Below are 27662 nucleotides of genomic sequence, written 5' to 3'. Positions count from 1 at the left end.
TTGGAAGGAATGTGAAGGAATGCCTCCAAAGATTTCTGTCTCTCAAGACCTGACAGACCGTGTAAATACACCAGACAGGCTAGAGGGTTCAGCTCTTCGGCGACATCTAAATAAAAGGCTGCTACTGCAGATCGCATAGCAGCTGAAGGAGTCTAAATAGGTATTCATCATCCTATCTCAGGTGTACAGCATACAACACTTGCTTGCTTGACTTTGTGCACAGAAATATGATGAATTGATTGACTGTAATCTGTGTCCCACATGAGCACACAGTCAACTTGCAAGCCTGGAAAAGTTTACCTGCCTTGAATAAAGGTAGCATATTATATTAACATGATATCAGCATTTCAGTTTTATATACAATGATTATTGCCAATTCAGGTGTGATTCTGGGTTACATGTATTACATAAATACACTTACTCAAACAACATGAATTGAAACTTTTTAGCATTTAGCTGTATCTGCAAAGCCCTTCTCGTTTTTATTCTCCTCTGCTTTTCTTTTATTACTGCCCGTTTAACCAGGGTGCTTGTCCAACATTACGTGTAGAAAATCACGAACACGTTGGCTGCCCTGCTGGGAGAGAGAGAGCATACAGTCTATATCGGCCAGAGTGACAGAGTTATGACTGATGAATGGGTTCCAAGAACTCACTCGTGTTTACCTGTAATATCACTGCTCAGAATTACCTCATTCAGGCGACTTAAAGCGTTGTGAGAGAGAGAGACGTGGCACTCAGGGAATTCAAAACCGCTGGGGAATTCTGAAACAGCAAAAAAGGCGAACGAGTCTGAAAACTTTCTATCAGGATTGACAGGTGATTCTGTACATGCAGTTTTACAGTGGAGGAAACAAATATTTCAACTTCCAGCTGAATTTGGAAGTTTGCTCACTTTCAAAGAAATCAACAGTCTCTCATTTTTATGGTAGTTTCATTTTGAGTCAAGTCGAAGCTCCAGCTCCCTCCACAGATTTCCTTGCACCTTGTGGGCACTGCAAGATTTCAATCATACTAGTGTGTTACCAACAATGTTCTTGGTGACTGTGGACTCCTTTGCCTTCAGATCATTAATAAGCTCCTGTGTAGTTTTAGGCTGATCCATCATACTCAGCAGGGGATCAATAATAGTAATAACAATCATTTTTAATGTTTATTTTAGTTTTTTTCACTTGACTAACGTTCATTCTCTGATTGGTTTGAACAGCTGCTGTCATCGCTGGGGTGAAAAATAACTAGTGATCCCAACATGCCAGAGTCAGATTTAAAGGTTTAAACAATTTGATCTTCTGTCATAATTAGGGGTGCAACGATACACAAAATTCACGGTTCGGTTCAGTTCGATACTTTGGTGTCACGGTTCGATATTTTTTCGATACAAAAAAAATGTTCATGCCTTTTTAATTTGTCATTTATTAAAATTATAAATATATATTTTAACTCAAAAGTACAGTTTTTAAATTTAACCCTAACCCTTGTGCGTGTTTTTTATTTTGACAGCGAATGCGCACCTGCTGACCACTTATGTGCAGCCCTGGTTATATAGCTCATCATATTGCAGCCACAGAAATTCTTTTGTCCATGAAACCATAAAGCTGCACTTTCTTTTACCTTATAGTCTGATTTGTCATAACTTTTCCGTTTTGTGGTAAGCTTTTCTTTGGCTGTCACTTCTTCACCCTGACCTGTCTTATTTGGCTCAGCAGAACTAAAATATATGTCCTGCTGCTTTTACACAGGCACTCACATAACGCTCAGCGATTCTCTGCGCGATCAACCTCTCACATGTTTAAGCTTGCTGCGGGAGATTTCACTTGTCATGTTTGCGTAGTAAGCTAACGATTAATAAGACAATGTCAGAGGAATTGGTGCACAAATTATCATCACTCACCAATCAGTGCTGTCGCTCTCTATACACAGTTCGCGCGATTGCAAAGTGAAAGCAAAAAAACAAGCGCAAATTCAAACGCGATTTCAATATGTCACATATTGACAGTGGCTCACCGATGCCAATGACATAATTACCCAGCTACATTTCCGAAAGAATGCAAAAGCACTGACATATATTTTTCCTTCCTACAATAGCCCGACGGGCAGGGCAGAGATAGATTTTGGCACCCGACTGGAAAAATCGCTAGCCCCAGGACGTCGGGCTAGCGATTTTGCGAGCCCTGTATCTGATTGAGGAATCACTCATCTTTGGAAAAGAGTTTATTACAGAGAAATGGCTCTTTCCAAAATAAAAGCTATACTATACGCTTCTTCTGGACTATATTCTCAGCAGCATATTAAACATATCAGGTCCCCATAAGGAGAATCATGTGCTAACGGCTGTCTAAATGACTCGGGTAAAGTTTGTAGCATGCGTGCTTGTTGTTTTTGTCTTTGCACTAGGATGATGTCGGTGTAAATGTGCAGTCATATTCGTTGTGTTCCCACTAGTGCTTTCAGGTTAACCTCGTTAAAATGACCTTAACGCCACAACACAGCAAATCTCCGTTAACGAGCTACCCCTGATAGCCCCGTGCATGGGGCTAGACGGCCAACACGTTAACGAGCTAACTGCGCTAACACACTAGCTCCCACCCATGTAATTAAGCATCGCGTAGCACATCCAACATACTGTTTTACTTTAGTCCATGACGCGCTTACCTTCAGGGTCATACGTCACATGAAAACCAAAATAATTCTAAACGCCAGATCTGAATGAGAGTGGGGGAGGTTCAATTTGCCATGTTGCAAGGAGAGCTTAACTTCTGTCTCGCTAGCTTGCCCTGCGCTCTTCCTTCTGATGATGCTGTCTGTGTGGAGCACTCAGTGGATCTGCGCTCGACAGTGCAGCCTAGGCGGAGTAGTCGAACGCAGATTCACTGAGCGCTCAACACAGACAGCATCGTCAGAAGGAAAGTTGATAAAATAAATTACAAATGTTGTATTGTTCGATACATATGCGTACCGAACCGAAAGCACTGTATCGAACGGTTCAATATCGATACGAATATCGTTGCACCCCTAGTCATAATTACAATGACAACATCATTGCTCTTACTGACTGCTGACCTCTAAACTGCAGCTGACCTGTAATGGTATGCTTGTTTGCTTTATGATGTCCGTGCCATTCTGTCACTGGTCAAAATGGGAAAGAGAGAACCAAAAGCAGGAGTGAAGCAAAAAAAAAAAAGTGTTTTTTAATTAGAGTATACTGTAACTTAATAACAACACAATTTTTCATTTCTGCCCTTTGTGCATTCAGTTTGTGGCTGCTAATATCGGAAATAACAAATGAAACTCGCCAGTTGAACCAAACCAAATTGCTAAGGCACTCCAAATCTTTGTTGTTTTTTTTTGTTTTGTTTTGTTTACTTGTTTGTTTGTTTGTGCTTGGCAGTGTCCATAGAAAAGCATTCAAGCAATGATCCCCTAGGACTTAAACATAATGAGCCCCGCACATACCAGGTATATAAGGTATAAGCAGTGAAAGCAATTTGTGTTAATTATTTCACAAAATCAGTTTTGAATGTATCGGCTAGTCAAAGGAGCTTGAAAAGAAAAGCGTCTGGACTTCTTTAAGTTACTTGAAGACGTTTCACCTCTCATCCGAGAAGCTTCTTCAGTTCTAAGGTCAAATGGTGGGGAGCCACTTCACAAGCGCATGGCACAACACAGAAGAGCCACCTCCACAGGACAAGACTCAGCAGTCCATCTGCATCTTAAGGATAAAGGACACTCTTTCGAGGATGCCAATGTTCACATTTTGGACAGAGAGGACAGATGGTTTGAAAGAGGAGTGAAAGAAGCCATCTATGTCCACTGTGAGCGACCATCTTTGAACAGAGGCGGGGGTTTACGACACCAACTCTCTGCCATCTATAATCCAGTTTTGAGTTCCCTCCCCAGACGCCTTAACGCTCTCCTCACATCCTGGGCCATCTGACCTCAGGAAATCACATGTTAAGGTGGGGCCAGGTTTCACAATGAGCTCACCTGAAACTCTGGCTGATTGGGACCCACACCCAGTTTCACACCTTGGCTCAGGCGATTAGAGGATCATCAGGGGGTCCTTTTGTCCCTCTGTGGGGGGAAACTCCCACTAGGTTTAAATCTGGGACTCCCCACTATTTGACCTTAGAACTGAAGAAGCTTCTCGGATGAGAGGTGAAACGTCTTCAAGTAACTTAAAGAAGTCCAGACGCTTTTCTTTGCAAGCTCCTTTGACTACGATGACCTGGATGACTGAGAACCTTCACAGACAAATATATCGGCTAATATATCTAATTTGAAAACCACATAATTTAATACTAAATTGCCAACGACAGTTCATGGTGAGTTTGGTTTTTTATAGATGCCAAACCTGGAGGGCATAACAAAGCTTTTCTGCAGCCTGACAGTAATTTTTACTAGGGCAAAGGTTGTGGCTAGTCTAGGCTAGTGCCTTTAATCACTAGTACACAAAACTTAAATCATCTCTAATCTTTATACCTCTTCTTCTGAGGGGTGATCTAAATATGGCTGGAAACTTATGGGAAATTGATACGCCTCTGCTACAGTACAGAAGTTTTTGTTCAAGGCCCTTACACTCGGAGTACTCTGCTAAGAAAACAACATGAAATTCTGACTTTTTCAAATGAGAATTGTTCGTGTCACTTATAAACACACCCAAAGTGTTGCTTTTTACTAGAAATCCATAGGAAATTTATGAATAGAGAAAGATAGGCATTGTCCTGCCACTGCCCTTGAAGAAACCAAGACTAAAATGTGTAATCCTAGCAGATCATGTTTTCATCAACTTTTTCAAAAGTAGCAAATGTATGGTAGGAAAAAAACAACAACTTTTTGAACCATATTCTGGAATACAGATTAATTGCAGTTTTTATTATAATTATTATATAAATCTTTGATAAAGTTTGATAAGGTTTATCCTGTTGCTATATGCTCAAGCTGCTGGGAGACTTCTCATGAGGCCCTTCACATCTACTGTCCTCTTTTCAGTCACAATGTTTATATGAATAAATCCAGGATGGCAGGATGTGATGTGAGACTAGGCAGCAGAATGACTTTGCTGAAGCCAAAGGATCCTGATCCCAGATGCTTCTGACAAAAATGGCCTTAACTGATGCCCCAGGAGTGACATTGGGCTGGGTGTCCTGGGGTTATTTAATGGATATAGCTGAAAAAGTGAAACAGTTCAAAATACTTCTCAATATACTCTTAAAGATAGAATACTTTCTTTTTTATTTTTATTTTCTGGGTCTATGCATGCATGTGCAGGTGTGTCCTTGTGTACAAAGTGCAAATAAGATGATAAGTGATCCATTCTGAAGCAGAGCCAGGACTCCTTCCTGTGACGTAACAGCTAATGACAGTAAATGAGTCTAAGTTCTTTGACGGGCAGATCAGTGGCTCTCAGAGGAAGAGAGACCGTGTTTCACTCTAAGTGCTGTGTTGTTATTTCTGAAGTAAATGGAGTTTGTTATCACAGCTTGGCCTCCCCCTTGCTCCCCCTCCTTCACTTTGCCGAGCGACAGACCAAAACTCCTGCTGCGTTTCTCATGCTAGACACCCCATGCCGGCACACACAAACATGGGGTATACGTGTTCTTATGTAAAGGATGCTCACAATCCTGCAGCAACATATGCATGCATATAAATAAAATAAATTCAGGTAAAGTGAATGTGTTTGAGATATGAAGAGCCCATGGCGTGCGACTCGCCTTCCACCGCCATGACTATGCTTACATGCAGCTTATCTGATCTGCTTATCACTTTGGCAGACAAGAAAACACACACACACACACTCCCTCTCTCTTTTGCTCTCTTTTTGGTATGTACTAATGTAACTAGTATTTTGGCAGGTGTTCCCCAGTTTTCTTAATCGAGATGAGATAATCTTCCTTTTGAGGACCCCCCCACCACACACACACACACACACACAGACACACAATGTGGGAAAATAACCAACAGCATTTGCTTAAGCACCCTTCTGATGTTAAGCTTAATGACGAGTTATTGAACAGTTATAAATACAAGCAACTGTTTAACCGTCTGAAAGCCATCTTGCTGGAGAGTATTTTTATTTTACATATTTTAAGTGACTGATGATAACTGAGGCGTGTTCAGCCTTCCATACTTGACTGTCTTTGGAACATATCTGCCTTAAAAGAAAACAATAACATCAACCAGCCGAGCAGGTGAGTCACTGAGTGTCGTGCGTCACTTTGTAGTTTGGTTTTCACCCTCCGAACCAACATTATACAAAGGAATGTCTCACTCTGCATACCAGCCTGAGCCTACATACGCAAAGAGGAGGCAGGAAATACTGGTGTGATGTTTGTATGTGGACATGGCAACTGTAGTGGGGCAGGAGATCCATCATCCTACGCATGCAGAGACATGGCTCTGAAACACTGCTCAGGCGCTTCAGCTGAATGCTGATGTAGCTTTTCCCCCAGTAACAGTTGATAAGGACATTGCTTTTCTCAGCTTGTAAAAGGCAACATTTTCTTTTTCCTGGTATTTTCAATTAATGGAACCAGTTAGGAGCCTCATGCTTACACATCTCATCTGGTTTGTGAATGTAGTTACTAGATGGAAACCTTGTCAGACTGAGGTGGTTTAAGTTTAAAAGGGAGAACGCAACGATCAACACAGTGTTGCTGTGAAGATTCGTATTGGTCCTCTCTTGATCAGAATTTGAAAATTAAACAAATTATAAACTCAAATGTTCTGTAACACTGAGTGTCAACAAAGATCGCCTGATGTGGAAGAATGGTTTTTTTTTATTAGCTTGTTTATCACATGCCATGTGCAGTGTTGGGTGTAACACATTACATTGTCCTCATATTACATTGTTCTGTAAAGCAGTAATGTAATGCTGTACTAAACTGAGCAATCACGCATCAGTTACAGTTTTGTTATTACTCAGTTATTACATACTATCTCTTGCCTCACTTACAAGGTTTGAATAATCTTATCTCAAAGACCTGATAGTTCTAAGTCACCTGAATAAAGCACTATGTTCTCAACTGCTGGTTTACTTGTGGTTCCTAGTGTATTTAACATTAGAATGAGAGGCAGCGCCTTCAGCTTTCAGGCCTCTCCTCTGTGAAATCAGCTCTGGCTCTAGATTTGGGAGAGAGATGCTATGTCTACCTTTAAGATTAGGCTTAAAACTTCTCTTTTTGATAAAGCATACAGTTAGGGCTGGATCAGGTGACCCTGAATCTTCCCTTATTTATGCTGCAATAGGCCTCGCAGCAGTGGGCTCCCCGTAATGCACTGAGTTTTTCTTCTTCAACTCTTCTTCTTCTGTGTTTATACATCATTTTGGCATTTAGTTATTTTTAGTCAGTGTCTTTTAGTCTTTCATAGTGTCTTTGGTTCTGTCTACCTTTCCCTCACCCTGAACCAGTTGCGGCAGATGGCTGGTCCTATCTGAACCCCCTGCTGGAGGTTTCTTCCTGTCAAAAGGGAGTTTTTCCTTCCAACTCTCACCAAGAGCATGCTCTTAAAGGGTCATCTAATTGTTTGACTTTTCTTGCATATTATCTTTTTTCTAACCTTTAACCTTTTTTTTTACAGTTTAGCAAAACTCAATATTTGTTGCCCACTTTTGTAATCCTTTTTAATTAAACAATAGTCAAACATTAGCTTTGAAAACTCAAAGACATGTCGCACAAAACATGAAAAAATAAAGCAACTGATTGCCTAATCGAATTGAGTACTGCTGAATTTAACAGCTGAAGTGCATTTCTTTAGTTGGACAGTATTTTCTTGGCTTCCACCACTAACATAATAATGTTTGGTTAACATTCATATTCAAAACAATGACCATCAAAAATTTCTTGTAGTCCAGTTGTTAAAACATTAACTTTTTAATACAACAAAAGCAAAAAAAACATGAAAAACATGATAATTGGCTCTGATGCAGTGATTCAGACTCTGAGTCTCAATCTCAAGTTGTAAAATGTAAATATAAAGAGGAGGGATAGTGTGGACAAAGTTTGTTGAAGACTGAGCTGAAAGGCAGAAGAAGAAGAGGAATAAGAAAACAAAGTGAACTAATGCTAGAATTCAAAACCTCACTTTGAGGTTCATGTTAAATTTCTTTCCATTGTGTTACAACTGCTGTCATAATGTTGTATCATATGCAGATTTAAGTGTGCAGGCGCCTTTCCGTCATTGGTGGATCCAGGGGACAGTTCATGCGGATTGGCTAACAACATGGAGACAATGTATTTGATGACGCAGCCTTCGCTCACCGGTGGATTGATCCTCTGCGCAGCTCAGCTACTGTTACTTGTTTGATGTTACTTGCTTTATACTGGAGTATGTAGGGGTGGACTGCCTTTTTGCTTCATTATAGTTTTCTCCTGTTTTTCTTAGTTGGGGAGGTAAGTTGTTATCTTTTGGTTTAACTCTGTTCAGCAGGTAAGTTTGTTAAATCCCCGAGATAGGCTCCCTTTTTGTTTGTTGTTTTGGCATTAGGTCCACCCTGAAGTTGTAATGAGTTCTTCTTTTTGTGTCAAATCACCTTAGGAATCAACTCATTGTAAATAAATCATTATTAAATGCAATCAGTTGTGTGATGTGCTGCTTGTAGTCTAACGAGGATGGATCTCCCTTGTGTTATGGCCTGGCCACTCGCAGATGGGACGTAACAATTGTGAAAGTTTTAGATTTCAGCCAAAACCTTTGCTGACATACTTAAACCACCAGCCTTATATTTAAATAAAGTTATTAGTTGAATAAGACAGCTGTCAAATTTGGCGTAGAATGTCTTGGACATGCTCTGCATGAACATCGTTGATGGTGTAGTACACCTTTACTGAAAAAGAGCAAGTTGACAATACAGCAAAGTGTAAGGGTTACTTCAAGGTTTGACCTGCCAGCATCTTTGCTATGATGACTTCTCTTTGGTTTAACCAGCTCGTGTCGCTTACCTAACTACTCCTGGCCATTTTCATCAGTTCTAAAATGTTCTTTAACTCCTTCACCTTAAAACTGTAAAAGAAAAAAAAATCAAATACTTTAGAATAACACTGTCTATGGTTTAAAAATTTAGCAGTCTGTCTCAGCTACTGTGGAGAACTAGGTCGGTTAGCAAACCAGAAAGTGGCTGTGTTAGCTTATTAGCTATTAGCTTATTAGCTGTTAGCTGCCACTAAAGGAGAATTGCTTTTTTGAAATTTCACTAAAGTGGTTTGGAAAAAAGAAAAATTTAAAGAACATTTGAATATTTACTTTGATACAAACAATGTTGGCAACGTTCAACAGTGATGAATGCAGAGCCATTAGAGGTGGGTAGATCGATTCAAATATCGAAAGCATTGATAACAACGCTAGTATTGGTATTGGATCAATACTAGTGTGACACATTTGATACTTTGTTTCTATCCTATCTAAGTTCAGTATGTACCTGACTGAAATATGTGAAATTATTTTTTTTTTTCAAAATGCATAAAAAGCATTTTCATTTAGTGGTCGTTAAAATGTGTTTGCAAATGTCTGATGATTCATGTCATAAATCATGATACACTGCCCTCCCCTACATAAGCTGCTTTTATAGAATAAAAGTATCAGTATTGATACTGGTATCGTCAATACTGGCCCTATATGTACTTGATTCTATCCATACCAAAATCTGCAGTATTGCACATAACTGAGAGCCACCTATTATTTCTGGACTTTCAAAGAGTCTTCAGTGGCTAAAAACACAATGAAAACTATTTGTTAAACTTTGTGCACGATGTAAGTGCAAAAACTGGTCAACAACTACATTTTGATTTCTAAGAATCTAAATTATATGAGAATAAAGACTTACAGCTTTTATGTTTGGGGTCAAATTGACACAAGGCATCAAAACCTTCCAAAGACGATTGCCATGTAATTAAATTGAATAAGTAAAATTCAATGATATTTTTAGGTATTAGGCACTTACTATGCAAAATAGCTGAAGTTGATCGAAAATAATAAGTTGAAGTAACTCAAATGGAAGAAAATGTTAGATGAACTTAAGCTATTTGAATTAAAAAAATCAAAATCAAATCAAAATGTATTTATATAGCACATTTAAAAACAACAATGTCGATCAAAGTGCTTCACAAATTAGGAAATAAATAAGATAAGACAAATTTACCAAACAGCAACACAAGACAAGACAATCTTAGAAGCCAACCAAATGATAGTCAAACTAGGTACGACTGTTTCTTAAAAAGGACGTTTTGGAAGTTTTTTCTTACAAAGCAAGTCATAATATTAGTACAATAATTCACTAAAAAAATCAAAAGGCATCTATTACACACACACATCATAAGAGGTCCAGTCCAATGACTTGATGACTCTTGATGGCTACAGCTCTTTTAATCCTTGTTTAATCCAGTTTAAATAAACTTCATAATTCTTCCATAGTCGGATATTAGCAAGATAGTTAAGACAGTGACACATGGAAATTGACACGATAATGTGAATTTGCTGATGTTGTTTGTTTTTAATAAAGGCAGACCTGAAGCAAAGACCAGGCTTAGGAGAAACCAGGTGGTCCTTGAATTCAGATGCTGCATGAAAAGACAGAGATTTTTGATGTGCTGTTTTCGCACAAATCCCTACAGGATTAAAACATGATCTGTATACTGTGATGCATAGAGATAGGGTTCCACTACATGGGGTATGCACCTGACCGAGGCCATGCTGATGAACTGAGTGAGTGCTCACACCTGGGACACACGCTCAGGTGAATTTGGAGAGACTGTCAATCACAGTCTCCGTTGCCCCAAAAAAAACCTGATCTTAGTTCTTAGATCTGTCCTATATAAACATGCAACCACCTATTCTACACTCTAATATGCGGACACAGACACACAGGCATGCACAAACGTGCACACACACTCAGATTATCTTGGATGTTTATACAGAACAATTCAAGCACAGATCTGATAAGACTTATCTGATCCAAGAGAACAGCTCATTAAATCAAGTGTAAGAAATTCTCACGCACCTGTGTACTGCGTCGAGAATGTATTTGCTCTTTACTAGAGAAATACTGTAGCATGTTTATCTCTTTGTTTTCCAAATGACATAGCAAACATATTTTTTGTGCCCTTTCACCACCACATTCCTCACCCTGACATTTTGTCTTACACGGGATTCCATTAATTCTCAAATGTCAGTGAAATGGCAACAGTAACAGATTGCACAGTAGCATTAGTTAATTCCAAAAATGAATGAATTTCAATTTAATTTTAATGAATTTAATCTGCTTTATAGTGGCAAAAGATGATAAGATAATTCTGGCATGATCTGAGGTCTCAGCTCATCTGTAGCACCTGTTTTAGCTAGAATAGACAGCAGATATGAAAGCTTTTGGTGTGAGTTTTTATTTGGTTGTTTGTTTGCTTCATGAAACACCAAAAGAAATCCCATGATGAAGGAGCTCAAGGGCTGTCTTGATAATAAGACATTTTTGCCTGCACAACAAAATCTCTTAAAAATACAAGACAGATTAAATATCCTAACATCTGCTCGGTCACCATCTGGGGTTAGGATGGGATGTGCAGTTTTTGCCATATACAGTCATGTGGAAAAGAAAGTTCTCAAAGGACTATATGCTGTCCTGTTATAAACTAGGTACAGCCCTAGTTAGTTTGTAGAGCCACGTTTTGGTTTTCTGTATGACTTCAGATCTTGTGGAGGAATTTATGGCACACACTTCTCTACAGTGTTCCTTCAGGTCATTGAGGTTTGTGGGCTTTCATCTATGCGCATTTCCCTTTAGATCCCTCAAGAGTATTTCATTTGGGTTGTGTTCTGAATTTTGACTGCGCTGTTGCAACATCTTGCAACATCTTGTAACATCTTCATTCTTGTCTTTTTCAACCACTGAGGATTTGATCTCTGTCTCGTCGCATGACCACGTTTCTGCCAAGCTTTAGCCGTTGGACAGATGGCCTCACTTTTGACTCTGTGGTATACAGGGGAGTTCAAATCAATGACTGCAAGGCACGCAGGTCTTGTAGCTGCAAAACAGCCCAAATTACCACCCCTTCACCACTGTGCTTGACAGCTGGTATAAAGTGTTTGTGCTGACGTGCTGTGTTTGGATTTTTGCTAAATGTGACATTGTGCTGTATAGCTCCTCTTTGTTTTTGTCTGTCCAAAGGACAATGTTCCATAAATTTTGGTCTGTTCAGATGTAACTTTGCACCACAATTTATCTTTGCAATGTTCTTTTGAAACAGAAGAGGCTTTCTCCTGGCAACTCTTTCAAATAAACTGCATGATCCTTGTATTTGTTCGCTAACTACCAACACTTGGAAGAACATTTAATCATTTAAAAAAAGACATATTCTGATTGCTTAGGGTTAGAGTGAGGGTTAGGGTAGTGTCATCACTGATCACCTAAGGGGGTTAACTGGTTAAATGGTAAATGTCCTGTATTTGTATAGCGCTTTACTTGGTCCCTAAGGACCCCAAAATGCTTTACACGTTCAGTCATCCACCCATTCACACACACATTCACACACTGGTGATGGCAAGCTACATTGTAGCCACAGCCGCCCTGGGGCGCACTGACATATTCATGGTTAAGTACTCATGAATATTTATTACCATTATTACTTCCGTGTTTAAATACTGCACCTACAAAACCCAAAACTACACCAGATTTAAATTTGACTCTAACGGCTCTAACACCTTGTGCAACAATACACTGCTTTCAGCCCTCATGGATCATTGGAAATCCTGTTTTCAACACAAATAAGTACATATTGATTTCACCACCTACTTAAAATTTGTGCTGCAATCATCAACGTCTGTGTTAAACTCAACCTTCATGTTCAAGGGTCCCAATATGTGTCCATATATCATCAGCGCAGGCCTGATGCACTGTGGGTATATGCTGTTTATGATCCACAGATGGGATGTAGATAATATTTAGTCATTCATCAAACAGTAAATGGTAAATAGTAAGTGGGCTGGTACTGATATAGCAGTTGCAGTTAGGGGGGCCAGGAATTGAATCACTAATCTTTTAGCAGACTACCCCGTCTACCGCCTGAGCCTCGACATGTGGCCTCATAAAGATACAATAAAATGTAAACAGGATAAAGGTGAAGCAGAATATTTCTTGATGAGTTTGTTGTGAAAACGGTCCGGAACAAAAATACAGTTGAGTGTTTTCAATGTGGAGATTGCACAAACACATTTTTGGCTGGCAGAAGCTTGTTTGAAGCTCAGAACTGGTATATGATTGATTGTTCGGAATACTGTATTGTCATGTACTATGCTGTAGTTGCGCCACATGGTCAGATCAGATCTACAGCCCCGCCTCTTTGACGTCACGCGCCTCGCCGAGCGTGCCAGCTCTCTGAACTGACAGAAGATGCCCGCATACGCTGGCATGATATTGTCGCATGCTTGATAATCAAGCAACAACAGAAACGGTGCAGCGATGAGGAGACTGATAGCAGGCAGCCAGCCGCTGTGGTGGAGCTGCTCTACTGAATGTGCAGAGGAGGTGAGAAGAAGAAATGTGATAACATTGTTGTTACATCTCTGGTGCAGATTGCTTGTAAAGTACATAGCTCTGAGGAAAACAGTGGAGCCAAAGTACATTTTTAGCTTTCTTCTTCTTCTTCTTTTTTTTTTTGAAGTTACATCTCTAAGTTGGTATCACAGTTGACAATCTCTGATCAAAGGGACACATACCATGAGGAAGTCTGGAATGACAGAGGCATGTTACAAATGATGTATTCGAAAACATTTAAATTCATATGTCATCCAAACTTAATTGTTAATGGAGACAAATATCAATGTTTTATTACATTATGTAAAGTTCTTATAGAATAATGTGAACAAAAAGTTTTGTTGAACTTGAATTTCCAGTCAGATTGGGATTTCATGTGCTTAAAAATGAACTTTTAAGTACAGCTTTACAGATTTACTAACAGTGTATAAACCTTCTAAATCTTGTAGTATTCTTCTAGTATTTATTACTAGACTACTCAACCCTGTCTACCTCCTGAACCACAGCTGCATAATCATATGACCTTCTAAAGATGTAAAACATGAAAAGGTAAGCAGCAGTATAAAATCAGAATAATAAATAAATCAAAATATAAAGTTTTAGTCAGCTTGGCAGCATAATAACATTAGCTCACAGCTAAAGCACCGCTGGTCAGTTGAGGTTTGCACCACACAACAAAATGATTCATTTTCCTCCTTATTAACCTGTCCCTGTCCATCAGGGCCATTGAATAATGCTGTATTAATTCCCACCATTCAGCAACTACTTGAATGGAATATGACTCCCACTGACATATATTTTTGAAAGGAATCTTTTTACCATATGAAGTCATGATACAGTAAATCAAGAAGCCATTCATAAATTTATGTGTAGCTGCATATTGCAATAATAATTATCACTCATTGTACACTATTTGGAAACCTATGCAATTACAAATCACGACTTTAGAAATGGGAGAAGATGCAATGTGTTGACAGTATAGTCAAGGCAAATTAAACTCATCAGTGCATCATTTTGGCAGTGGACATAAACTGTGTACTGCAGATTGATGTAATATGAACATAGACCAACCGAGCTGGCAATGCTTTGAATTACCCAGAAGAAGCTCACCATATTTATAACATATAGAAAAAAGTATTGTGCCAGACCTCTTCATTTCTGAATTATGGTATTTTCGGTCCCTTTGCACAGGTGTGTAAAATCAAACACCTTGTAGTGCACTTCAATTGAATTCAGTTTTATTTATATAGCGCCAGTTGTGATGGCATTGTGGGCTAAGAGCCATACAATACCACAGACAAAAAACTGAAAAATGCCCAACAATCAGATGACCCCTTATAACCAGGTGTTTTAGCAACAGTGGGAAGGAAAAATTCGTTTTTAACAGGAAGAAACCTCCATCATAACCAGGATCAGGGAGAGGCAGCCATCTGGCAAGACTGGTTGGGAGTGATGGGAGGAGGACAGGACCCTCTGCTGCCTTTATGTTTTCAGTCCAGTCCTTGTACCTCACAATTTGTTCCAATTTCTTTAACAAAATCAATGAAAAATCCCTAACATAACAGTTTGACAGGCATAAAATAGTATTTTTGCACCAACATGGTGATTTCTAAAGAGCCATTAGCTGAAAATCTTGCATCTCGGCATGGTGTGCAGTATGTCCTTAGTGAATTTGAAGGAAACTGGAGGACAAAAGACGAAGTGACACGCCTGAAACTTTCTACAGCAGATGAACAGTGTCTAAAAGTCACATCTTTAAGAAACAGAAGTCATACATTGACCTGAGAGATTCATCTGGCTCTTTAGTTCTTCTACTGTTCTCTGAAGTCTCATCACAAATGGTCTCACTGGAAGACTGGCTGACAAGAAGCCATTTTTAACAAAGATAAATAGGGAGAAAAGTGGATGTGTGCTAAAATTACACAAGAACTAGACTAAAGTGTGGCAATCAATGGTAACAGGTCTTATGGAGTGATGAAATTTGAATTTTTTGGTTCAGGTGGATTGATGAATTTATGAATGTAAATGCAGAAGAGTCAGATTCACCAAACACCATCCACATTGCTGTACCATCTGGAAAACATCTGACTGGCAACAGATTCCTTGTGTCCTTTAAGAAGCCTTGAGAATTATTCCTGAAGACTATTTAAAGAAAATACAAGTAAGCTTTCCTGAGAGAGTTCAGGCTGCGTTGAAGAACAAAGGCGGTCATAAAAACTATTGGCGTTCAAGTAGATTTCGGAAATCTGTTTACCTTATACACTATGTGCTCCTATATATATTTCTGCATGCTTGTTTCAATCAATCACTAGACCTGTTTCCTAATGCACAAAAAAACCTTTGCACAACACTGTAATCTGTATATCCAAGACTACGTTCCATGCTTTATCCTTAGTTCTGCCAAAGTGAACATTATGGCACACTCGAGCAAAATAAATGTGCATTTGTGACTTTATGGCATAGTCTCATTTATTGTCAACGTGGCCTGAGGCACAAGTTAGAAGAACTCCATGAGGTGGCTATTTAATCCTCAGTGCCACGCCTCACATTTAAAAAAAAAAGTGGCACTATAAATAGACTAATCGCTATTATTGAGGACCCAGACTTTCATGTCATCGTCAGTGTTTCTATAAAGTCACTGGGTTTGTTACACCATCGAATCAATTCTCACAGACTGCATTCCTGTGCAAAATCTGACAGCAGTAATGCAATAAATCATCCGGAAAATACACACAGACGCACACACACCATATATCAGCACAGGTGCTAAGCAAGAGAATGGGAGGGAGTGGAGAAGGAATGGGTGGGGGCTTTAAGTTAAAACCATAATTACGGGCTTTGTGTTATTTTTAGAGCTGCAGTCAGAGCACTAGCATGTAGAATAAAAACAACAGAAACTTCTGCAGAGCTTAAGACACAGACAAACATGTACTTGTTACCTTGTATCTAAACCCATGTGAGTAATGTCAGACCTGATTCACTTACCCAGGATTATAGGCAAAGACTAAATACTGTAAAAGCAAGGAACTTAAAATTAGCTTTGTTTTTGACTGGAGGGAACCCCCTGTATCTGGTGATCCCTGTGCTATTGATATCTGTCATAACAACATTACACGAGAACCAGTTTTTAATAGCACCTACACACACACACACATACCCACACACACACACAGACCTAACCTCAACTGCTTAACACACACGCGATAGTATACTCTCAACAGTGACTCACAGCTATTACCTGACACTATTTACCATTGTGAAACACTACCTGGGTTACCCTCAGAGTCCCATACTGTCAGTCACTGTTTCCTCATATTTCACACTAATCCTTTTTTCAGACAAACATGAGTGAGCCGCTAATGGCACAAGTATGTTTGGACATGTTGGTTTGAATGACCAGTCTGCATGTGATGAATGATCTGTCACACTCCCTGTACATAAACTATCGCCGTGCACAACTGTTCCTTACAATAACTCAGGTCAGTGTGATAAGATAGGGGCTGATGGGACGACGGAAGTCAGGGACAATCTCAGTCCAGGTAACATGCTCAACCTGTGATTAGAAAAGAAAAAGAAAAAAAAACGCAAGGCGAGTTATGTAAAATGCTACCTAACCATTGCATAAAGCAGTAAGGTGTATGCTATTGTTGGAGCGAACCCTCACCCACCTTAAAAATGAGAAATACACTTGTCATGTGACGTGTGTAGGTGTAAGGAATGTATTTTTCCATCTGGTAAATCGTGAGCCACTGAGAACAAGCGCAGTGCCATATTCAGGCACAATGATTGAGAAATGAGCATTTAGAGGTAATGGATCGTGTTAAGTTTAAGAAAAACAAACAAACATGCACTTCAGGCCAAAAACCCCTATAGTATTTGTCTTGTGTGGCAGTTACTGTTGTGTGTTTTAGGCAGTGTTGGGACTAACGCGTTATTAAGTAACGCGTTACAGTAACTACGTTATTATTGTGGTAACGAGCACGGTAACTAGTTATTATGCCAAAACCGGGAACGCGTTACTCGTTACTGGGATTTAGATAGGCTCGTTATTCGTTAATTCGTGTGGTGGCTATCGCGGAGCTTCCACAGATTCAATAACATTAGCAAGTGGTGGAAGCCAGCAGGTGGATGAAGGAAAAGGGAGGCAAGAGGAGAGACCCGAAGCGGCCGCTGGTCCGAGAGTGTCAGGTGAACTGAACTTCAGGTAAGAAGTTATGACCTGCAGTCCATCTGGGTCAGATATGAACCAAGTTTAGGTGGAGTTTATTTTCGTTATGCTGACTTTTTCGTACTGCGTGCTAGCTAGCATGACGGGGTTTCTATACAGCTGGGTGGGTGCTATGTTACTGATGTTGAACTTTATTTTGTTCATAAGGTTAATTATTAGAGTTGCCAACCGTCCCGTAAAAAACGGAATCGTCTCGTATTCAGAGAAAATATCACGCGTTTCGTATTGAGGTGAAAAGGAACACAGTTTGTGTTTCAGCTACAATGTAAAAGACACAAAGCTGGAGTTATTCTGTGTTTACGCTGCACAGCTGCCTCTTCTTCTCTCATCCTCTCCCCCCTCCCTCTCCTGTTTCTACTTCAATCATGAAACTGATCAATGATCAGCTGATCGGCTTTTCTCTCTTGTTTATTTATCGCCCACTTTGCGCCAGAAAGAGGAAACCAGCGGATGTCGCGCTAAACAACAGCAGCACGTTTAAGCTTGATCAGCTGCTGTTAGAATTTATTTAATATTAATTTCTAGTATCAGCTGATGTTTGCTGGAGCCACAGCTGTAAACCTGCTGGTCATGATATCGGTTTGGTTATGTGGTGAGAGGGAAACATGAAGATGAAACCAGGAGATGTCCTTACTGGATCATCAGAGCTGTGATGGAGAAACAGGTTTACCTTTTAGTTAACATGAATGAGTTGAAGGGAAGTTATGAACTGTTTCTGAGAGACAAATAACACCAGGATCCTTTTCTAAGTAGCTGACAGCTGGTAACTGTGCAGGGGCGGGTCTAGCAAAGTGTTGCCAGGGGTCCATGTAGGGCATTAAAAGGGAAAGGGGGGCACAAGGAAATACTTTCTTATTCTCATTTAAAATGTCTCACTTTTAAAAAAATAATTATCTGAGTCTTGCAACAAACAATTGATAGATTGATACATATATCCCATCAGAACAGTGTACATCACTGTCACAGCAGTGTTTGTTTTCATTCAGAGGCTTTATGATTTTTCCTATAGTCAAAATGCCCGGGACGATTTTTTTTGTCCCAGTCCAGCCCTGTATGCAGCTCATCTGCAGTCTGGTGTTACCTACATCTTCGTATTCAGAAGGCAGAATTTCCGAGTACAATCGAAAGCACCACGACTGCAGTTTTTGTGTTGGATGTAAAAAGCAGGCTAGGATAGAATCAGGCGTGGGATTTCTCTCGTGGAAATGTGCACATTATTTTTTCCTTTCTATTGGTAGGTGGCACAGTGCACTTGTGGCAAGTAAGCAAGCTAGAAGACTGGCAATCTTGCTGGGTATCCAGTTACGGAAGCAACACATTAACAAGAGAATTCTGGGTAAAACCAAAGTTACTTTCCCTAGTAACTAGTTACTCTGAAAGTAACGAGTAACTTGAAGTAACTGAGTTACTTTTGATAGAAGTAACTAGTAATGTAACTAGGTTACTAATTTAAAGTAACTTACCCAACACTGGTTTTAGGGTGTGATAAAACCAGAGATGACAGTGATATTGGATTATTTATTCCCACTCTGAATTGCGAAGTAGACAATGTAGACAAAGACTCAAGTAAAAGAGTTATCTTCTTCTTTTAGGGGTCATCACGGTGGATCATCTGCCTCCATTTTCACCAACCGTGAGCATGTTCGTCTTCACGACATCCATCTTCTCTGTGGTCTTTTATTTTTCTAGGTGTCCCCAGAGACTCATTGTACCTTTAATTTTTTACCAAAAGTACAGGACTTTCTATGAGTGATCAGATTAAGCAGAAATATAGAGATACAAAAAACATTTTCCTGAAGACGAAACAAAGGTAGGTGTTTTACATTGAAAAACTGCTACTGGCTCTAGAAAAGGCAACAGCTGCAGGGACCCGAAACTTTGAAAAGTGACAGGGGCACTGCTGCTGACACCACGCAGTCCACACATCAAAGATGAAATGTATATTGTTTTGTTACCAGCAGCTGCAAATGAATCGGACTTGATATTCAGACTTTGCCGAGACACAGACGGCAAGTTAGCGAAATAAGAAGATGCGGGGTTGTGATTGCAGCAGCAGGCCTCTCAGCCAAAGCTCCTTTCCCTCTCTCACACATGGACCACCTGGGTGATCTGTTTATGGAAGCCATCCCAGCTTCTGGCCCAGAGCACATTCGAGCTATTCATGCCGCTTTTGTTTAAAGAAAGTCGATTTATAGAGTCTACTGCACAGGCAGTATGCAGATTAGAAACAGAGAGACTTGTCCAACCGGGGCAATGCTTTCAATCTGGACATAAGGCAGCTCAGTCCTATAACGTAACCACAAGGACATTACAGGCTTATTTCACTGTTTTGGATTAGCATTAGTCCTTTGGTGGATTACATATAAGAGAACTCTCTTAAATCTCCTAAAATCTTACAAAATTATTCCATGATCCTAGAGGAAGATTGTGTAAACTTTGATTTTTTTTTCTTCAATGCCGGTAGGAGGAGCAGGTATTATGCGTATGAGTTTCGTGCGAGGCCAAAGTGTTTCCACAGGTTAATTTGTAGGGAGCAGCTCCGACTGTTATCACGCACTGCAGAGCACTTTGTTTTGCTCCTGCCGTGAAGAGTGTTTTCGAGCTAACCCAAACACGGTCTATAGTAACAGTGATATTATCTACCTGAGAACGCGGGCCCCACCTGCGGGGCTCTGACACAGCGAGAGAGATGTTTTACCTCGTCTGCACGAATGGGCCCCGAGCAGAGGAGGGAGGCAGTAGGATGGGTGGGGGGCAGGGGGTGTGTGGGAGGAACGACACGGAGCGGCGGGGGAGGGAGGCAGTACGGAGGCTTTTACACGCTAACACGCATGATGCTGTTTGGGCAGGTTGAGCCTGCAGACTCGCTGACTTTTCATCAGCTAGTTTTTCTTTGCCTTAACGGCCACACTATAATTAATCAGATGTCTGGGTTGGATAGGCACGCAAGGGCTGGGTTCAAGACCTTTTGTTTGGATAGATGCCTGGTCAGGTGTGTAGCTGTATAAATAGTTACCGCCTGTTTTCTCACAACGCCTTAAAGAGAAAGTTCAATTAGAGTGGTGTGGCAGAGACACAGCTCTCAACATGACCCAGCTTCACAGTGCAGCAATGATGCTTTTCTTCTTTTTTTAGCATAATTGCAGATGGTGGAACTTGACTTTAAGAGAGGTGTGCATCATTCACTGACACATGATTCTATTTTTACTCTCTCTAACCCCTTTGTGAACTGGTAATACTCTCATATCAGCACTTAAACTGGAGTATTTTCCTGTGTTAGACTCTGGCTGTGGCACAGCTGAAGGTCAATTGAGTGAGAGGCATCAGGATAGAATCACACTCTGGTTATCATGCAGTTTACCCATAACTGCCCATGAAGTTGGAGGTAACACATCTTAGACTTAATACATCCAGGCCAGACCCATTTACTACTTAAACAAGAGTAAGAGGATTATGCAAAAACAACACAATGAACTCAAAAAGATAAACACTGACCACTAATTAATTGTTTCACCTTCAACATAGCACGGACATTTTATCTTTTGTATTGTCATCTACAGAAACATTAAAGAGATTAAATGAAGTAAGAAATGTGATCAGTATTTGGTATTGTATAACACATAACACAAAACTGATGCGTCAGCTAACAAATAATATGGCCATTTACAAAAAAGACTGCAGGCTGGATCTCTGATTATTGATTACGAGCAGATCTTACTGAACTTTTTTTTTTTTTAAGTGAAATAGTTACACTTCTAAAATACTGGGGTCCTTATAATGATAGCATGGAGTAATCTATACCTCAGACATCACCTTCCTTTTCAGTAGGATAAATCCACTGTGTTGTTGTTTTTTTCATTTGATTTGTTGATAGAACAAACACAAGGCAAAGGATTGTTTTTGCAATATAAAATAAAAGTTCATCAACATAATCTGCTCTCTACAAAATAATATTTATGTCACACTTTTATACACATTCTCCTCTTACATTATCAGGTATGTTTAACCACCAGATAAGTTCTGTATCTTGCAGTGAGACTGCTGCTGTTTACTCCCATGGATCAATGTTGGAGCGGAGGCAGGATATATTACAAGACCTGGGCCAGCTGGAGGTGATTAGGCTTTTTTGTCAGCAAACTTCCTATCCTTAATAGTATTCATTTACAAATTATCACCAGATCAATATCTAATAGCACATTCTACAAACAGTAACATCTGCACGGGAGCGCAGGTTTCTAATTGCCCTTGCAATGAGCCGTGTACGGAGATTAGGAAAGAAAAAAAACCCTCTGCATTTAACATTTGAGTTAATAAAAAAGTATAAGTCCAGAATTTCTTCTCCTCCCATCAAAGGTTAGCCCAAATGGCAGACAGAGTGAACATCAGACCAAAAGAAAAAAATCTAAGTTGAAATTGTTAAGAATTTCATTTTATTTAATTTCAATATTAAAAATCTAAATCTATATCATTATGATGTATGAAAATGACCGATGGCTTTAAACTGTGCTCAGACTGCCTCCACGATGGGTTTTTCATTCAGTAATGAATATGTGATTTAGATTCTGATGTTAATTTAAGGGGTTTATCAAAATTATAGCCATTACAGGAATTGCAGCCATATTTGTTCTAAGTCCATGTGTGTCCAGAAACTCAAAGGTAAATGACTAACAAGCAGTTTCGTGGCCAGATGAGGTCTGTTCCTTTATCATGTCCTGACAAATTAGCAGATGTGACACCTGGAGATGATTCCACATGCTGGACTTGCATTTTGCAGCTTTTCACTGGAATCCTCAAAAAGAAGCTTAAAGCAATGTGGATTCAAGTGCAGGAGGCCATCATGAGCTTGAAAAAGCAAAATAAACCTGTCAGAATGATCGTTTTATGAGATGCCAAATCAACAGTCTGGTAAAGTCTTAAAAAGAAGGAAAGTGGGCGACAGTAGAATTCTTTCCTTGGTTGATAAGAAACACTGGAGCCATTCCCAGGTACCATAGGACGAGAGGCAAGGAGCACCATGGGCAAGTCGCCAGTCTGTCACGTGGCTAACACAGAGAGACTGAGAACGAGTCGTGATTATGGTCAGAATAACCAGTAAACCTAACCCCACTAACTGCATGTTTTCGGACTGTGGGAATAAGCTGGACATGACCATGACCATGACCTCTATCCCCCACATATAAGGCAGCAGTAATATGATGGTGCAGATTAACAATAACAAGAAAAGCTGCTGCTGGGTTGGACACCATGGTCAACAATGCCCATAATTTGTTATCCAGTTATTCTCTCTTGTCAAGGTTAACATCTTCCTTCACTGTTTATTTATTTTTTGATAGGTGGGAATAATCCAAGTAGCAGCCTTAGGGGAAAATAAAGGCAACATAAAATACCAAAAACCACACTTCCAATAATGACCACTCAACAATTATGACCTCTTTGAATAGTTTTTATTTTTTTAAATACTACACTGCTACTAGGCTTAGATTAGAAGTCTACTTTACTTGATGTCAGGTGTGCTGAAAAGTGAATCTGATAGCTGTACGTTAGCTTTTACCTTTACTAATTCACTGATCCAGTCTCAATTGTGCTGTTGTTGCCTTTTTTTTTCCACACACTGGAATTCAGTACAACTATCCAAAGGTCCCATTTTCTGTAATTTACTCATTTTGAAGAACTAAATTAAAAAAAACTTCACTCACCAAATACTCTTTTTAAAAAAATGTATTAACAATATTTCACCAACTCTACTTGCCTCGGTTGTGCTCAGATAACGTCTGTGATGTTGATGTCACTGCCACAGTTTTTGCAAATTATAATATTAAATAGTAACAATAGATGATTCTTGGTTTCAGACGTTTCAGACATAACTTGCATAATCTATCTGTTTACCATACATTGCATGTTGTCAAGACATCTCAGTGCAGCCACTGTGAAAATGTTACAATGTAAACCTGCATATTAAATAACACAACCAACGAATTAATTACCTGAAGATGCGTTGACAGGTACTCTATAAAGTACTGAGTTCAGTTGCTGAGGGAAAGAAATTCTAGTGTTTTCTTATCTGTTACTTAGCAATAATTGGTAGAGCTGTATTTTCCAACCCTACAGTTTATCAATACAGCTTGCTAATGGGGTTAGCCATCATTAGCTATTACGTTACCAGTGCACATCCAAATGTGGTCACTTCACAACATCAGCATGTTCCTGCTGAATCAAATGTGGAGACAAAACCAGTCAGTGAAGTTATGGTGGCTACATAGATATTTTATGCTCAATGTATACACTAATATGTGAAGAACACAATGGTGACTAATAAGGTCTAGTTGGGAATTCGATACTCTTAAATACAATCCTAAAGTGTTTGAACTGGTCTCACTTTTAGAGGCACCATAAGCACCAAAATAGTGTGGACGCTATTAGCTAGAAGAAGTTTTGAAACTAAAATGTTTTAGCATGACTTTGCCTTTGTGTGCTCCTTGGAAACACAGACAGATACTGAACCACACCTTGAATTGCTTCTTGGTTCACTGAAAATCAAAGTCTTTCTTAGCATCCAAAGTTGGTTGCATATATAAACTCAGATTAGTATTTTTTTATTGTATAAAACAGATGGATGACAGCACTGATTTTTAGTATTATGATGTGAATCCCACAAAACACTGGATCCTAAATTTTCCATCATATTAGTTAATAGTGTCTTGTGTTATGCGATAAACATGGTTTTCTTTTGATACTTTTGAAATGTATCTTTTATGGACACCGAGTTCATCACAGTATGTCTGTTTAAACTTAAAATCAACATCTGTATATATAAAAAATATTTAGTGCCAAATTAGTATTAAAACACTTGAATGACAGCTAATCTAACCTGCAATTAAGTACAGGCTTTTCTTAAAAACTGCATTTTGTATGTTTTCTAACGAATACATAAGACCCTTAAGAAATACTTTTAATAAAAATACAAAGAGATTTGCTGACTAACCAGTAAAAGGTAAAAAGAAAAAAAGAAAAAGACAAATATAGGCTTGGAGTAGTTCGTTTTACAACCCACACGCTAATGTCATCAATCAGCGAGGTGTTTGTTGGGGTTAACTACGGGATAATTCCTTAGTAACTGCTCAAATTCAGCGCCGTGTTTGCAGTTAAAGCCCTCGAGCGAGATGTTCCACCTCTCAATCAGAGAAATAAGAGGGGCGGTTAAGGTTCAGACAGTGCAGAAATAGAGCTGCCGAGCCTCGTGGTAGGTTGAGAGGCAGGCAAAGCATCTCGTGCAAACCACTATGCGTGAGTAGAGTGTTTGGATCCTATTTCAAGTTTAGACAGAAAAAAGCTGAACGGCTGCCAGGTAAACAGAGCAGCACAGGTACTGATTTGGCCCCGTGTTTATGCTTACACCAAACAGCCTACAGCGCAGTTGAATGGAATTAGGTCCTATCAGCTGCAGTGATAAAGCAAGGTGTCTATGGCTGAGATCAATCATTGCTCCTTTTTCTCCCCCACCCCACCATCCCCTACCCTCCAGCTCTCTATAGCCCCCACCATGCCTTCTACCTCAGCTTATGAGGGGACTCTAGCGTGTGAAGAGTTGAAATGGACGATAGCGGCAGATATGGCAGGAGGTATGAAGCCCGTGTGGCCCGCATGGCTGAGGTTCATTGACAGACAAGCCCTAACAGTAACATTTTACCGGCAGGACTAAGAAGTTCACTTTGGTCTGCTGTTCTCTTGAGGGGGTATGTTTTGAATTTTTGGAGATGGCCAACTACCATCTGATATCAGCGTCTACTTACTTACTGGAAGTGTTCTAGTGATGGTGCAGGCTTTGGTTGCAAATTGGTTGCGGTGATGAGCCGGGTCTGTCACATACAGATGTGTGGTCATAAGCTCTCCAGGTCACGTTGTGTTTTAATCTGAACCATGACCTTTTCCTAAACCTAGCCAAGTACTTCTAACTGTTAACTAGCACCAAGTTTTGAAAACAAGGTTTTCTTCTGATTGACAGCTTTATGATTTAAATTGTTTACCATAGCAACACTCTCTAGCTGAGTGGGGTGGCTGTGGCTCAGGAGGTAAAGAAGGGCCTCTAAAAACTAAAAGGTTGGTGGCTTGATCCTAACTGCTCCAACCTGCATGCTCCAGTCCCCAAGCTGCTCTTTGAGGCATTGTGTATGTGAAAATTAGTAAGCACTTAGAAAGAAAAGGAGGCTTGTATGCGAATGGGTGTTTAAGGTATGTTGAAAACTTATAAGGCTTGTGTAGAAAAGCTGTACATATGAACCAGCGCATTTACCATTCTTCAGATTTATATAAACTATAGGATAAATTATATCATGGGATCAGGTCACAAAAGGAGCTGTTTTGTTAATCTGCTATTAATTTGGGCCGAGCATTAGAGCAATGATATAATCAAAAATGTATAGATGCTTACCATAAGGTCATTTGAGTTGACCACATGAAATCGCTGAGGTTCTGTAGTGTTCATGTTCTATATGGACACTTACACCAAGACATGCACTTGGTTCTTTTGCTAGCCAGAGGAACCTGTGAGCCAATCGGTGTCATTTGCACCAATCTGAGGGGAACATCTGGAGCAGGAGGTGGTGAAACAAAGAAGCTGTTTTGCTAATGACACACTTGGACCACCCAAATAAGCACACGGGCTATTTGAAATGACTCTACTATGATGCAAAACATAAAACAAAAGAATAAATAGCAGTTCAGAATTACTGCACTAAGATATTGTGGGTGTCAAAAATGTGTTCGCATATCAAGACAGTAACTGGGTTGGGTTGGGGGGGTGTTACAGGGGACTGAGTCACATGACTTTGCATGACTTTTAGGTGCTACCAGTGCCAGGCTGCGTTTCACCTGTGCTTCACCTGTGCTTCACCTGTGCTTCACCTCTTTCTTTAATTACTTTAATTATACCTTTGTTGGCTCTGTTTATTTATATGTATCTATTTTCTCTCTCTTTCTCTCTCTTGGTCTGGCAAGGGTGTGCACACCTTAAGTAAGAATGCAGGAAAACCCAAAATAGCAACCCACAGCTGCCAACTGACTCCAAGATATGCTGCTTTTTTCTTTTTCTTTTTTTTATACTTATATCTGATTTCATTTATTAATCGCTGACACACATGCTGCACAGATTTATGCACATCAGACCGTGCTTATGAAAACTGTGAGTCACTGCATGTTTTCGTGTCTGTTTATTTGCCTATCAGGTGTCACGGATACATTTTTGATGCTACATGCAGCAGTTCCCGGAGTGCATTCAGTGTGGAAAGTTCCTGGGTTATGTATGAAAACAGCTTCATGGGAACTTTGTTTGTCACTGATAAGTGCTCAGGTGTGCCTCTGATTACATGGGCTGAACGCCCCCCTACCAATTTATCTTCCAAAACACAAAGGTTTGATTCTACAGAAGCACAACAAAGCAGGCAGCAAACGCTTAGAAGGCCACATCGTAGGGTAATTACAGTAATCACCGCTTGAAGAATAAACTAGATGGAACGTATGCATCTTGCTCTTGCTTTTTGCCACAGCACATGCGCAATCTCCCACACCCACACACCTGAGAGGACAAACAGCTGCAGTCAAACAAACACCCCAGTACACACACGCCCCTGAGCTGGTGCCTATCGAGCAGACTGCAGGAATGAGTAGAGCTTATGTGGAATGTCTGATCTTTGAGTTGGCTGCGAAGCTGACACATTGTTGTACCTACCTGTGCGCCCCAGTGAAGCATGTCTACTATCGGCGGCCTCTGTCAGACTATATCTGCTGCAGGGAATCTCGGGAATCTCAGCCACGCAGGGCCTCTTGTTGCCGTTCCTCTCTACCCTGCTCACACACACACATAAAAACACACACACGCACACAGCTCACACTTTGTTTATACAAAGACATGGGGGCTGGC

General features: G+C 39.9%; 1 long non-coding RNA gene across 1 annotated transcript; it reads right to left on the bottom strand.

The window, feature by feature from the left end:
- On the bottom strand, positions 1-27662 carry LOC147309762 (uncharacterized). Its single transcript, XR_015125641.1, has 3 exons — positions 27471-27662; positions 666-764; positions 1-574 (listed from the first exon to the last, which is right to left on the bottom strand). It is a non-coding gene; the product is annotated as an uncharacterized LOC147309762 (long non-coding RNA).

Source organism: Aulonocara sp. 'chitande type north' Nkhata Bay, linkage group LG17 (assembly GCF_057382095.1).
Source record: "Aulonocara sp. 'chitande type north' Nkhata Bay isolate Kocher_YH1m ecotype deep benthic linkage group LG17, A_spYH_male_GT1.1, whole genome shotgun sequence".
NCBI classification, from domain to species: domain Eukaryota; kingdom Metazoa; phylum Chordata; class Actinopteri; order Cichliformes; family Cichlidae; genus Aulonocara; species Aulonocara sp. 'chitande type north' Nkhata Bay.
The sequence above is the reverse complement of the archived record's forward strand: the minus strand, read 5'-3'. Positions and strand labels throughout refer to the sequence as shown.